Raw genomic sequence first — 11843 nt, 5'->3', positions numbered from 1 at the left:
CTCCTACGTACGCTTGCGGGGCTGGATTTTCGCGGCTGTTCTCTCTGGGAATGTAGCTATAGGATTCCTCCCGAACACCTCCTGACCCGGCCCGGCCTGGCCCACCCGACCCAACCCGACATGACCCTCCTCTCCCAGTTTAGTTTTCGGGGCGGGGGGGTCTTCCTGGCGTTCACTTGCTTGCTTGTATGCAGTCAGTCAATAAAAGCATTAAGTGCCTATTATGTGCTGGGGGGGTGGGGGGAACAGTCCCTGTCCCTCAAGGCGCACCCAGTCTAATGAGTGAGAGAAGGGGTCTGGTACAGTGGAAGTACAGACAGGAGAAAGGGGAGAGAATTAGGAAAGGCTCGGGACACAGGCCAAAAAAAAGTCAGGAGCTGCTTGCTGTTGGAAAGCCGTGGGGGTGTGTGTGTGTGTGTGTGTGTGTGTGTGTGTGTGCGCGCGCATCTGTCTGTCTGTCTGTCTGTCTGTCGTGTCTGACTTCTGTTTCTGACTTTCTTATCACGCTGAGCTCAGTTTCTGGAAATCTTTCTACTCTCATCTCCTTAATCTGTTGCTCCTTCTGTTCAGGGTCTTCCTCTCTGGGTCCCTTTCTCCATGTACCTCAGTCCCTTTCTTCACTTCTGTCTCTATGGGCTTCTACCTTTCTTTTTCCATGTCTGTTTTTCAGACTCAATGTCAACTCTTCCTTCCACATTCTTGACTAGAGTCCCTTTGCTAAACTCCTAGAAATGGCTTCCTACACTAGCTGGCTCCATGTCATCTCTTCTTTACTTCTTACACCCACCCTGTTCTCTCCAGTCAGCACTGACCTCTAAGTTGCCAAATTTCAGTGGCCTTAATTTACTCCTCACCCTTAATCTTTCTACAGCATTGGACATTATTGGTCACTCTTCTTAGACTCTTATCTCTAGGTTTTCAAACCAGTTCCCCTTCTTTCTCTCCTTTTTTGGGATCCTCCTCCAGATCTTGCCCTTGAAACCATCTTGTCCCTCAGGTCCCTGTCAAGCTCTCTGTTCTCCTGTACTACTTGGCAATCTCATCAACTCTCATAGATTGAATGACTTTATGCTGATAATTGATCCTCAGACCTACTTATCCTCCTCCCACTTCTCAGCTGACCTCCAATCTTCCATCCCCTACTGCTTTTCAGACATCTAGAAATGGATATCCAGTAGGCATCTGAAACTTAACCATGTCCAAAATGGAACTCATTCTCTTTCCCCTGAATCTACTTGTCCCACCTTCCCTATTTACTGTGGAAGGTAACAACATCCTCTCTATCTTCCAGGCTGAAAACCTAGATCTCATCCTAGACTCCATTCTCCCTCACCCTCCATTACCAAGCTGTTGCCCAAGGCCTGTCAGTATTACCTTTGCCTTATCTCTGATATATACATCCTATCTCCTCTCTGACACTGCATCCCACTCTGGTATTGCCCCAATCACCTCACATCTGACCTACTGTAATAGCTGAGGAAGAGTTTGCCTAACTCAGATCTCCCCCCCATTCTAGTCCATCCTCCATTCACCTGTCAAAGGGAACTTCCTAAAGTACAGGTCTGACCATGTTACCTACCCCTCTCCACTTCATAATCTTCAGTGGCTCCCTGTTGCTTCTAGGATCAAATACAAAATGCTCTATATGACTTTCCAGCCTTTCATGACCTGCCCCTCCTCCTTTCTTTTCTAGTGTTCTTACACCTGACTCTGGCATATACTCTTTTTTTTGGTAAGGCAATGGGGTTAAGTGGCTTGCCCAAGGTCACATAGCTAGGTAATTGTTAAGTGTCTGAGGCCGAATTTGAACTCAGGTCATCCTGACTCTAGAACCAATGCTCTATCCACTGTGACACCTAACTGTCCCTGGCAGGTACTCTTAACATCCAGCAACATTGGCCTCCTGGCTATTCTGCCTCTCAGCTCTGGGCATTTTTCTCTGTTTCCATACCTGGAAGGCTCTCCTATCTCTACCCACTGCCTTCCCTGGTTTCCTTGTCACAGCAAAACTCCCTTGTTCAAGAAACCTTTCACAATTCCTTTGAATTCTAGTGTCTTTGCTCTCTTTTTATTTTATATTTATCCTGTAGTTTCTTTGTCTATGTTTGCTTCTTGTCTCCCCCATTAGGCTTGGAGCTCCTTGAGGACTGGACTGTCTTTTGCCTCTTTTGGTATGGCTAGTAATTAAGCACTTAGTAGGTATTTAGTAAATTTTGCTAACCAATTGACTTGATTTTGTCTTTCTTTACCTCCATCCCAGTCCATCTCTGCCTATGTCTTTTAGTCCCTAACTAGGCTTCTTTATTTGTCCCTTATTACCATTCCCTCAAGATATGTTTCTGGGGGCAGCTAGGATAGAGCACCAGCCCTGGAGTCAGGCGGACCTGAGTTCAAATCCGGCCTCAGACACTTAATAATTACATACCTGTGTGACCTTGGACAAGTTACTTGGCCCTATTGCCTGGCAAAAACAAACAAAAAAAGATGTGTTTCTCTCTGTCCCTTTAAATTAGGGCCTATTGCCTGCTGACATTCTCATAGATGGCAGACAGACACTCCCAATAAAAAATACTGAACAGAAAGTCCAGTAGGTAATCTAACCACTGTATCTTTGCATGCTTTAGAATCTAAAGATTGATTCAGAGAAATTAAAAGAGCTAAAAATAAGCTAAGATCAACAAACTCTGGAGCCTTTGTCCCTTGTTTTGCCAGGATGTCTGTACTTGGTGAGCTGATGGTCCAGCCATCTTGAGAATGAAAGAAGTCCCTTGGACACCTACATCCAGATCAAATGGAATCTGTAGCCTGTCCAGGTCTAATTATTTCCCTTGACTTTTTTTGTCTTATATCCCACAGCTAGCTGACAAGCTTTCCCCCATCTCCAAAATGATGAAATCAGATCCCAAAGCTCAGGAGGAGAGACACTAGCTTCCCCACTAATCCCTGCCTTAAAGTCTCTACCCCTGAAATGTGAGCAAAAACTGATTGGCATCTACCTGGTAGAGATAGGCTCCTCTAAAAAGAGCAAGGTGGAGTATTACCTGGGGGGGGGTACATACTGAAGTGTAATATCAATATTTGTGTAAACCCTGTATAGAAGGAGTCCTTGACACCTTTTGGGGCCCTGAGAAACTCATCAGAAATATAACTTTGGCTGGGCATCTTTGGGTCTGAAAATAATCTGACAGGACCCAAATGCTTGACTCTGGGGGTGACCTGTAGGCCATAAATGTGTCTAAGATTCACACAGCCCCCTTGTTAGCCTCATTATCTTGCTGTATCTGTAAAATTCCTGATTCCTCCTCTTCCCCAGATGCAGCTGGAACCATAAGATAGTAAATGTCCCTCCCTCAAACCTGTGGGAAGCCTGTGAATATGTGACTCCCTCCATCTCAGGAAACATGTTCAAAAATAACACCAAGACCCTGACCCTTTCCCACTCTGTCCATACTGGACCACATGTTTACATATGTTTGGAGTAGAATGACAAGAAATATATCTAACTGCTGTCTTTGTTTCTGTCTCCTGCTTGCTCTCAGTCCCCCCCCCCCCAAAAAAAACCTCTAAAAACCCTATCCCCTGAACACTCAGGGACTGTCTGATTTGGTTCCTCTTCATCCCCAGGCAGTCCCCAGGAAATTAAAGATCTCTAAACTTATCCAATTTTGGTCACCATCTTGCTCTTTGGGTTCAGCAATACCACTTCTGTACTAGAAATAGATTGGGAGATTGCCAAGTCACCTGAGGTGGCTTTAGCCAACTTCAAAGAATTCCCTGAGAATTATTATCTTATTTGTATAACATATGTGTTATTTCTGGATTCCTGATCTTTTTTCTCTCTAAGGTGACCACAGAATTATCCTCAAATTACTCATTTGGAGAATTGTTTGCTGCTAAATGTAGGAATTCAAGTGGGCAGGAGAACTTCTATTTATTTGGCAGGGGTCTGATCCTATCTGGGAATTTGACTATCTCTGTTTTCTCTCTCTCTGTATCTCACACTCCATGTCTTGGATGTCTCAACTTCTGTGTAACTCTTAGTCTCTGCCCTATCTGTCTCTCAATCTGTCCCTCCTTCCCTCAGTTCAACTCAGTGTATCTTTCTGTTCATTTCTGTCTCTGCTGCTAATGTTCTTTCCTTCTCTTTCTCCTGCCTCTTCCTCTTCTCTCTTTTTTTGCAAACAAAATGGGGTTAAGTGGCTTGCCCAAGGCCACACAGCTAGGTAATTATTAAGTGTCTGCAGCCAAATTTGAACTCAGGTACTCCTGACTCCAGGGCTGGTGCTCTATCCACTGTGCCACCTAACCACCCTCCCCTTCTCTTTTATCCATCTCCCAACCCCCTCTCTGTTCTGTTTGTGTGTGTCTCTGTGTTCCTGTAGGTGGGTAGGTATGGGTCTTTTTCTCTCTTTTCCTTTATCTGTCTCCATTAAAAGTGTCATTAAACAAACATTGGACTATATATAAAAATAAAGGAAGGGAAAAAGCATTTATATTGTGCCTACCATGTGTGAGACAATGTGGTAAGTGCTTTTTAAAAATATTTCATTTGATAGAAATGCATACAGGACATAGAAATATATCTACACAAAGTCCTGGGCCCAATTAGCATTGTCCCTCTCCATGCCTAAGTTTCTTCACTTGAAATCAGTCTCTTCTGATTTTCTGTGATCCTAAGTCCTTTCTTCTCATGAGGCTTAAGTAGTAGCTTCCCAGCAGAAATGAGGGGGTCAGGCTAGAGGACTCAGGTCACTTTCAGCTCGGGAACTCCCCACCATTATCTCTATTTTACTCTGGGATGTAGCCCTGGGCTACACTCTACCCTTCTGGGGACCTTGGTTTTCCCTCCTTCTGTCAAATAAAGGTTCCATTTCATTATCTTCAAGATTCCTTCTAGCTTGAAAGTCTGGGGAGTTTGTTTTGTTCCAGGAAAGATAAACCAATCACAACACTGGATTGACACAAAGTCAGATCTAATGGCAATTACTTTGGCTTCAGCTTGGATGATGGACTGAAGAGAGTAGAGATGTCAATGAGATGGGATGATGGAGTGAACCAGGGTGGTAGTAGCTGTGTTCAGATGAACTATTTGTGACCAACCGGTGGTAGAGCATTCCGAGTTACTATAGTTCTGATCAGACACAGTAGTGACTTTTGGTCTTTTATAATGAAGGACAAGAACCAACTGTGTAAGTAGAGCAAGGGTTGGATGGGAGAGATGTCACAGGATGGAAATGGTAAGATTTGGTCAATGATTGAATATGTGAGGTGAAGGAGAGTGAGGAGTCTAGAGGAAGGAATGAATGCCCAGGTTATGAACACAGAGGACTAGATTGATATGCTTTCCACAGAAACTAGGAAATTGGGTAGAGCAGAGACTGGGAGTTTAGACATTAAATTAGAGAGGTCTCTGGGACAATCTAGTCTGAAATGTTCAATAGGCAATTGGTGATGGGGAAAACACATGAGAGTAGATCAGGGCCAGCACTCGGGGTAGAAAAACAGATGTTTAGAAATAGAAGTGTAAGTTCTCAAGCCTGCTATAAAATTATCCTACTCCCCCAGACCTTCAGGGTTCCAGAGTAGCTCTGGAAATTTCTCAAAAAACTTCTCAAAAGGAAAACCAGGACAAAGCATTAGCCTCACAGGCTTGCTTGCATGAGGACCTTCTCTTAGAATTGGGGGGGGAGGGAAAGGGCTCCGAAGGGATCCAACCCCACCCCCCCCCATTGTAGAGTGGGAGAGGGGTGCATGAAATACTGCTGCCCAGACAAATCCTTGAATGGGCGGGGGTGGGGGATGTTTGATTCACTATATTTAATAGAGCTAGGGACAGAAAAAGGGAATGGCAGAGATTGTGGGGACCCTTAGGAGCCTGCATTTTCTCTTTGTCTGGTTGTGCATTTGAAGGAAATTCTAGCTCCCCTATTGTAGAAATGCTTCCCAGCATCTCTAAAGGCATTTTTTTCTGGACAGTATTTTTGATTGTCTCTCTTCACCTCTGCAAATGGCAAGTTGGACTAAAGAGGCCAGATGGGTGTACCTTCAACCTGAGGGCCTCTCGTAAGTGGGCTCTTTGCATGGGGGTAGCACATTTTGCTGTGAGAGACTGGACAGACTCTAGTTGGGGAGAAGTGGTCACCAATTTGTGAGTCATGGCCTTATGTTTGTTCAAGTTGACAGGAATGTTGGTTTGGGAGGGTCCAAAAAGCCTAGGGCCCAGAAAAAGTCACTAAGATCACAGATTTAGTGATCTGCGAGATTTGAATTCAGATGAGGAAAACTGCTACTTCAGCTGCAGCAGCTGCTACTACTACTAGTGGAAGTTCCCTCATCCTTAGCACTTTCAGAATTGAAGTGGGAAACGTTTGGCTATAACCCAAGATATAGGGCAGGTCCAGGAGGAAGCAAAGTCTGTTGGTAGAAAAGGGTCCAGGTTCCAGACTTGTTTTATGTAAAATACTTGAACCACAAGTAAAAATGGGCAAGCCGTCTGGGACAAAGAAAAGTCAGGGCTAGATCTCCACCCCCTGAAGCTCCAAGCATAAGCCAAGATTCCTATTGGTCCAAAGGACAGTAGGAAGCCAAGGTGGGTTCTTGAATTGTGTGCTCAAGGTTCACTGAGGGAAGTGCCTCAAATTAAGAAGAGGAATATTATGGGGTTTGAATGTCTCGGGAAGTCAGGCTTGTGTGGAGATAAAGCTAGCTGGGTAGATAAACAGCGTGGGATTGTGAAGAGAGGCCAAGTGGCACCTTGAAATAACCCAGAACTAGCTGCGAAAAGTCTGCTCTGGCGGGGGGGGGGGGGGGGGGGGGGCGCAAGGGGAGGGAAGGGAAGCTCCCCGGTTGCCTAGGTAACAGGAGGAGACCCGGAGCAGTGAAGGGAAGGTCTTTCTTTGCCTTCCCTAATTCTCCCCTCGGCCTTTCCCCCAATCGTCCATTGTTCCCGCAGCTACCAGCGTCAGCGGCACCTCCTGCTTCGGAGCCACCTCACTCCAATCAGGTGAAAGGAGCTGTACGCGGGGGGAGGGGGGGGACGGCATGGCGCTCGCGCGGAGCCATAGCACTAGCACCCAGTGGAGGCTGCGGAGACGGAAGCGGCAGCAGTGGCGGTGGCGCAAGTAGCGTCGTCACGTCACGGCTAGCGCAGCGGGAGTGCCGGCGGCACGCGCCCAGCACGTGCGGGGCAGGAAGCCCCGCCCCATATGGGGCGGAGCCTAGGGAACTTCGAGGGCTCTATTGGCCCGCCCCTTTGCCATCGCCCCGCCCCCTCGTCATCGCCCCGCCTTCTCCCCCAGTCAGTCCCTCTTCCGATTCGCTGTAAGCTGCCCGGCGCGCGAGCACGGGCACACACCGCAGGGTCTTGGGCCAGCAACGAGACTTCGATGTCCTCGAGCCACAGAGCTCCGCAGGTAGGGTGGATTGTGGTTCCTGGGGAGGCAATAGGTCGAGAGGAGGGCCAGAAAAAGAGGAAGGGGGGAGAAGGAGAGATGGAGGGGAAAAAAGTGGAGGAACGGAGGGAAAAAAGGAAGGGGGAGAGGTGGGGAGAAGGGGAGGGGGAAGGGGAGAGGAGTGGAAGAGGGGCAAAGAGAAAAGGGGAAAAGAGGGAGGGGAGTGATCAAGGGGGAGGTGAAAGGGAGAGGAGGGAAAATAGGTGGAGGGGCACGAGAGGAGGGATGGAGGGAAAAGAGGGATGAGAAGGGCAGAGGTGGGATAGGAAAGGGGGAGGATGGATAGAATGGAAAGCGTTTGTATGGAGGCGAAAAAAGGGGAGTGGTGATGGAGGGGGAGAAAGGAGAACGAGAGTAGGGGCAAAGGGGGAAAGCGGGCAAAGGAAGGGAGGGAGAAGGGGCGGGGAGGTTCGCTAAGATTCCACTCAATTGGCGGGCTCCACTCGTTCTGGGGGAGCATTTTCCCGAAATGGCCCGGAGCCCGCCACGGGGCAACGTGTCAGTGCCTCCTAATCGCGCACCTGGGGCGAAGGGGAATGGGGGGAGAGGGTTGGAGGGGGAATGTGCGTGAGGGTCTGAAACTGCCTGAGCTGCAGCTCCAGAGTGGGACGGGGGGGGGGGGGGGGGGGGGGGGGGGGGGGGATGGGCGCGAGCGGGTGCGCGTGCGCGCCCAACCCCGGCTTCTGTTGCGTCGGCGTTCTTTCCCCGGAGTCGATGCGAGCGCGCGCGCCTGAAGGGCCGCAGCTCGAACCCCGCAGACCCCATCGACGGGGTCGCTTCTGGTGCTTAGTGTCCCTTCCCGGGTCTTCCCTGAGGGCTCTCGTCGGTTCGGTGCGTCTCCCCTAAGTACTTCTCCCCTCTTCTCCCTCTTTCCCTTCCTCCCTCCCCCGCCCTGGGCGCAGGCGCAAAATGAGTCGGCAGCCCGAGCGCCGGCCCTCGGAGCGACCTGGGGGCGGAGTCCTTACTTGCCCCTCCTTCCCTTCTCTGGGCTCCTCCCCTTTCCCCCGCCCACCGGGAGCCGCGCTACCGCTTTGCGGCCTCCCCCTGGCGGCCGACTATAGGCCGGGGCGCGCGGAGCCGGTGAAGGAGAGAGCGAACGGTCGGAAGGGTGGGCGGCTGGTCGCTGGACGAACGGGGGTGGGTGAGCCCCGCAGAGCGGCCCGGCCGGTGCTAACCCCCCCACCCCCCACTGCTGGGGCCGCCTTCGACGCCCCCTCCCCCTCCGCGGGGCCCGGGTCGGGGACCCAGCGGAGGGCGGCGCGGAGGAGGAGGCGGGGGGGGGGGCGGGAGGAGGGGGGATCCGGCCGCGCCCCCGCCCCCCCTCCCCCCCCCGCCAGACCGGGCTTCGCTCGTCCACTCCGGTCCCCACCCCCCACCCCGAGGTCACAGGTGAGGGACCGCGCCGGGAGGGGGGGCGGGGAGAAATCGGAACCCCACCATTCCTCTATCCTCTCATGCCGCCCCCCCCCCCCATCCTCCACCTTAGCTGTGGATTGGGAGGGTCCCGGTAGTCAGGGGAGGCTATCTGGTGAGAGTCTCCCGGCAAATGGAGGATGCTCTGGTGGGGCGGGGGGAGCAGCCTTGGCACCTGGGGTGGCCCGGAGGACCCAGGGACTGGCCGCTGGGGGAGTGGTGGGGCAACCGGCACTCCCACCCAAGCCAAGAGCTGAGTATCTCCCGGCACGTGGCCCAAGCACGGGGGAAGGGGGAAAACCACAAAGCGCTCAGTCAGCCTGGGGGGAGGGGGAGACCCTCGCCCCTCCCCCACTGCAATCGAAACTGGGGAATTGAGACCAGTTTCCCAGGGGGTCCTTTGTGTCTGGCCTGGAAGGCCAGGTCACTGCTCCCTCTTCTGTTCTTTTCCCTCCCCTCCATCTTGCTCCCCCCTCCCCTAAAATTATTTGCTTTTCTGAAGGCTGCCCTTTGCTTTTGGAAGCCAATGCAGTATACACTTTTTTTCACACCCCAACCATCTTCCAATGGGACCAAGCTAGTCAGCTCTGGAAGAGGACCTCCTTTTTTAATGAATTAATTTATGTATTTATTTTTAGGTTTTTGCAAGGCAGTGGGGTTAAGTGGCTTGCCCAAGGCCACACGGCTAGGTAATTATTAAATGTCTGACACGGATTTGAACCCAGGTACTCCTGACTCCAGGGCCCGTGCTTTATCCACTACGCCACCTAGCTGCCCCCAGGACCTCCTTTTGTACTGCATTTATGGGCAACTGGATTTTTTTTTCTCAGAGATCACTGGCAAAGGCCCAGACTTCTCTTTCTCTCTCCTTGTCCCCCTCCCCTCCTCCTTTCTCTTTATCCTGCCCCAGAGAAGGTGATCTGACCTGGACTCAGAACTTGGAATTCTAGCTTCTAAAGTCCATGTGTTGGATTGGGGTGGGGGTGGGGGGGACATTAATGGTAGAAAGACCTCCTTTTGATTGCTTACCTACTGCCAGAGTAGGGAGTGACTCTACCTCTTCAGACCCAGGCTCTACTCTGTTACTGAAACAGTACTCACCTAACAGTCCTGTAAAAGGCCTAGAACTGTCCAAACTCACAAAAATCACAGATTTTGAGAGTTGGGAGGGAGGGACTTAAGCAGCCATGGAGACCCACCCACTGTGTCTGAAAGACTTGGGACACCCATGGGGGTCTGTGATTCTGTTGGTAAGTTTCATTTGGTGTTGCAGCTCTGATCTAACCACAGTGATGATGAGTAGAGTAGACTTGCCTGGCTTGCACAGCCAACAGTTTATGCCTGAGAATCAACTTTGCTCCCAAGATCAACTCTCTGGCTAGCCCACCACACCAGCCTCTGTCAACAACTCACACCTTCTTCAGGGAAGGACTCTTCAAAGCCCTGTATTCTGAAGATGACCTTCTTTTCATTTGTATAGTACACATTTTCCTAACACCTTGGGCAAATGGGAGGATAAATAGTAATCCTTGTTATATATCTGAAGAAACTGAGGCTTAGTACCCTCAGTCAAGCATCTGGGTCCTATGCCCCCAGTTTGTCCTAAAAACTGCTCCCAAACCCACTCACAGTGAGGAGGAGGCGGCAGCGTTTCCAACTCTGCCTTATCCCATTTGGGATTTTCTTGGCAGAGATCCTTAACAGGGTGAAGGAACTTGCCCAGAATCACAGCTAGGACTATCTGAGGTCAGATTTGAACTCAGGGAGAGGAATTTTCCTGATTTCAGGTCTCCCAAACCCATCCACTATACCATCCAGCTCTCCTTTTAAGCAGAGTTAATTATCAGAGGTCATACACCAACTGAAGTTGATTATTCCCAGTTCTGTGGCAAGAGCTCCCACATAAGCCTTTTGTTCCCCCAAAGTGGATGACTTTATACCTGAACCCACTTGGCACTTATTTAAAAAGTCAGTTGTGCTGCAAAATTTCTCCCTGAGAACCAGAAATAGCAGAAATCAGAAAAAGCCACATCGACTTGCTCAGCTCATGACTTGGCAGCCACAGAAGTTCCCAGTCTTTTCTTTTGGCTGATCATAATGGAATTAGAATTGACCCTTGGCAGAAAGCCAGACCAAATCTGAAGAGTTGATGACTTTGCCAGGATGAATTGATAGAGTCTGATACTACCTTGAATTGTTTTGGTGGAGAGTACATTATGAAACTTGAGCACTGCAAATATGGGATAGAGAGCACTAAACTTCCTATAAAATAGAAAAGAAAGTCAGGAATTCTCCTACTCCCCCCTCTTCTGACACTGCTGTCGTCACTTGGGGTGGGGGGTATAATGAAAAGTTTCATGGATTTTACTTTAGTTTTCAGAATAATTACACAGTTTGGAATGTTTGTTTGAAATTGGAAAGTATGGATTGAGTCTGACTATCTTGTGGTTACTTCAGAAACGAGTCTTGACTGTAGCTACCAAAATTCTCAACTAAATTGGGGTGTGTGTGTGTGTGTGTGTGTGTGTGTGTGTGTGCATATGCACGTGCATGTGCGCACACGCATGCATATCTATCTGTGCACAGATAGGTGTTAGGGGAGGTATTAGCCTCTGAGACCTGAGTTAAAGGCCCCAGCCAAATACTCACAGCTTCCTGTCTTGACTATGAATGTTCTTCACTTTGGAACAGTAGAAATTTCACTTTTTCTGTTACTTGGAAGAGATTTTGACTTATGTTAGATTCCATTGATGTTTGGAGCCTTTGCCAAGCTACTTAATAATAGGCTCTGAGTTCAAAGGGACATGTAAGAAAAACGTCTTGGCCATATCTCTCTTTTTCATTGGGATTTAACTGAGACCATCCAAGTTAATAAAGAATAGAGCCAGAACTTGAACCCAAATCCTTTAGATGACTCCACTGGACTTCATTTCTTTAGGTTGCATTTGGCTCTCCTGTGCTTGCCTTAGACTCATTATG

General features: G+C 49.4%; 1 protein-coding gene across 8 annotated transcripts in view; it reads left to right on the top strand.

Moving 5' to 3' along the window:
• The first annotated feature begins 7316 nt into the window (after window positions 1-7316).
• Window positions 7317-11843, top strand: part of WNK3 (WNK lysine deficient protein kinase 3) — a 63967-nt gene continuing 59440 nt past the window's right edge. For 7 of the 8 annotated variants that reach the window (XM_074208552.1, XM_074208557.1, XM_074208555.1 and 4 more), the window contains exon 1: window positions 7317-7412. The gene's annotated coding sequence lies outside the window, so the exon portion shown is untranslated. Of the gene's footprint in view, window positions 7413-8192; window positions 8283-11843 lie in introns of those variants that run through there. The other variant, XM_074208550.1, reaches the window with a different exon arrangement.

Source organism: Macrotis lagotis, chromosome X, assembly GCF_037893015.1.
Source record: "Macrotis lagotis isolate mMagLag1 chromosome X, bilby.v1.9.chrom.fasta, whole genome shotgun sequence".
Classification (NCBI taxonomy): domain Eukaryota; kingdom Metazoa; phylum Chordata; class Mammalia; order Peramelemorphia; family Peramelidae; genus Macrotis; species Macrotis lagotis.
This window is presented reverse-complemented; position numbering and strand designations above follow the sequence as displayed.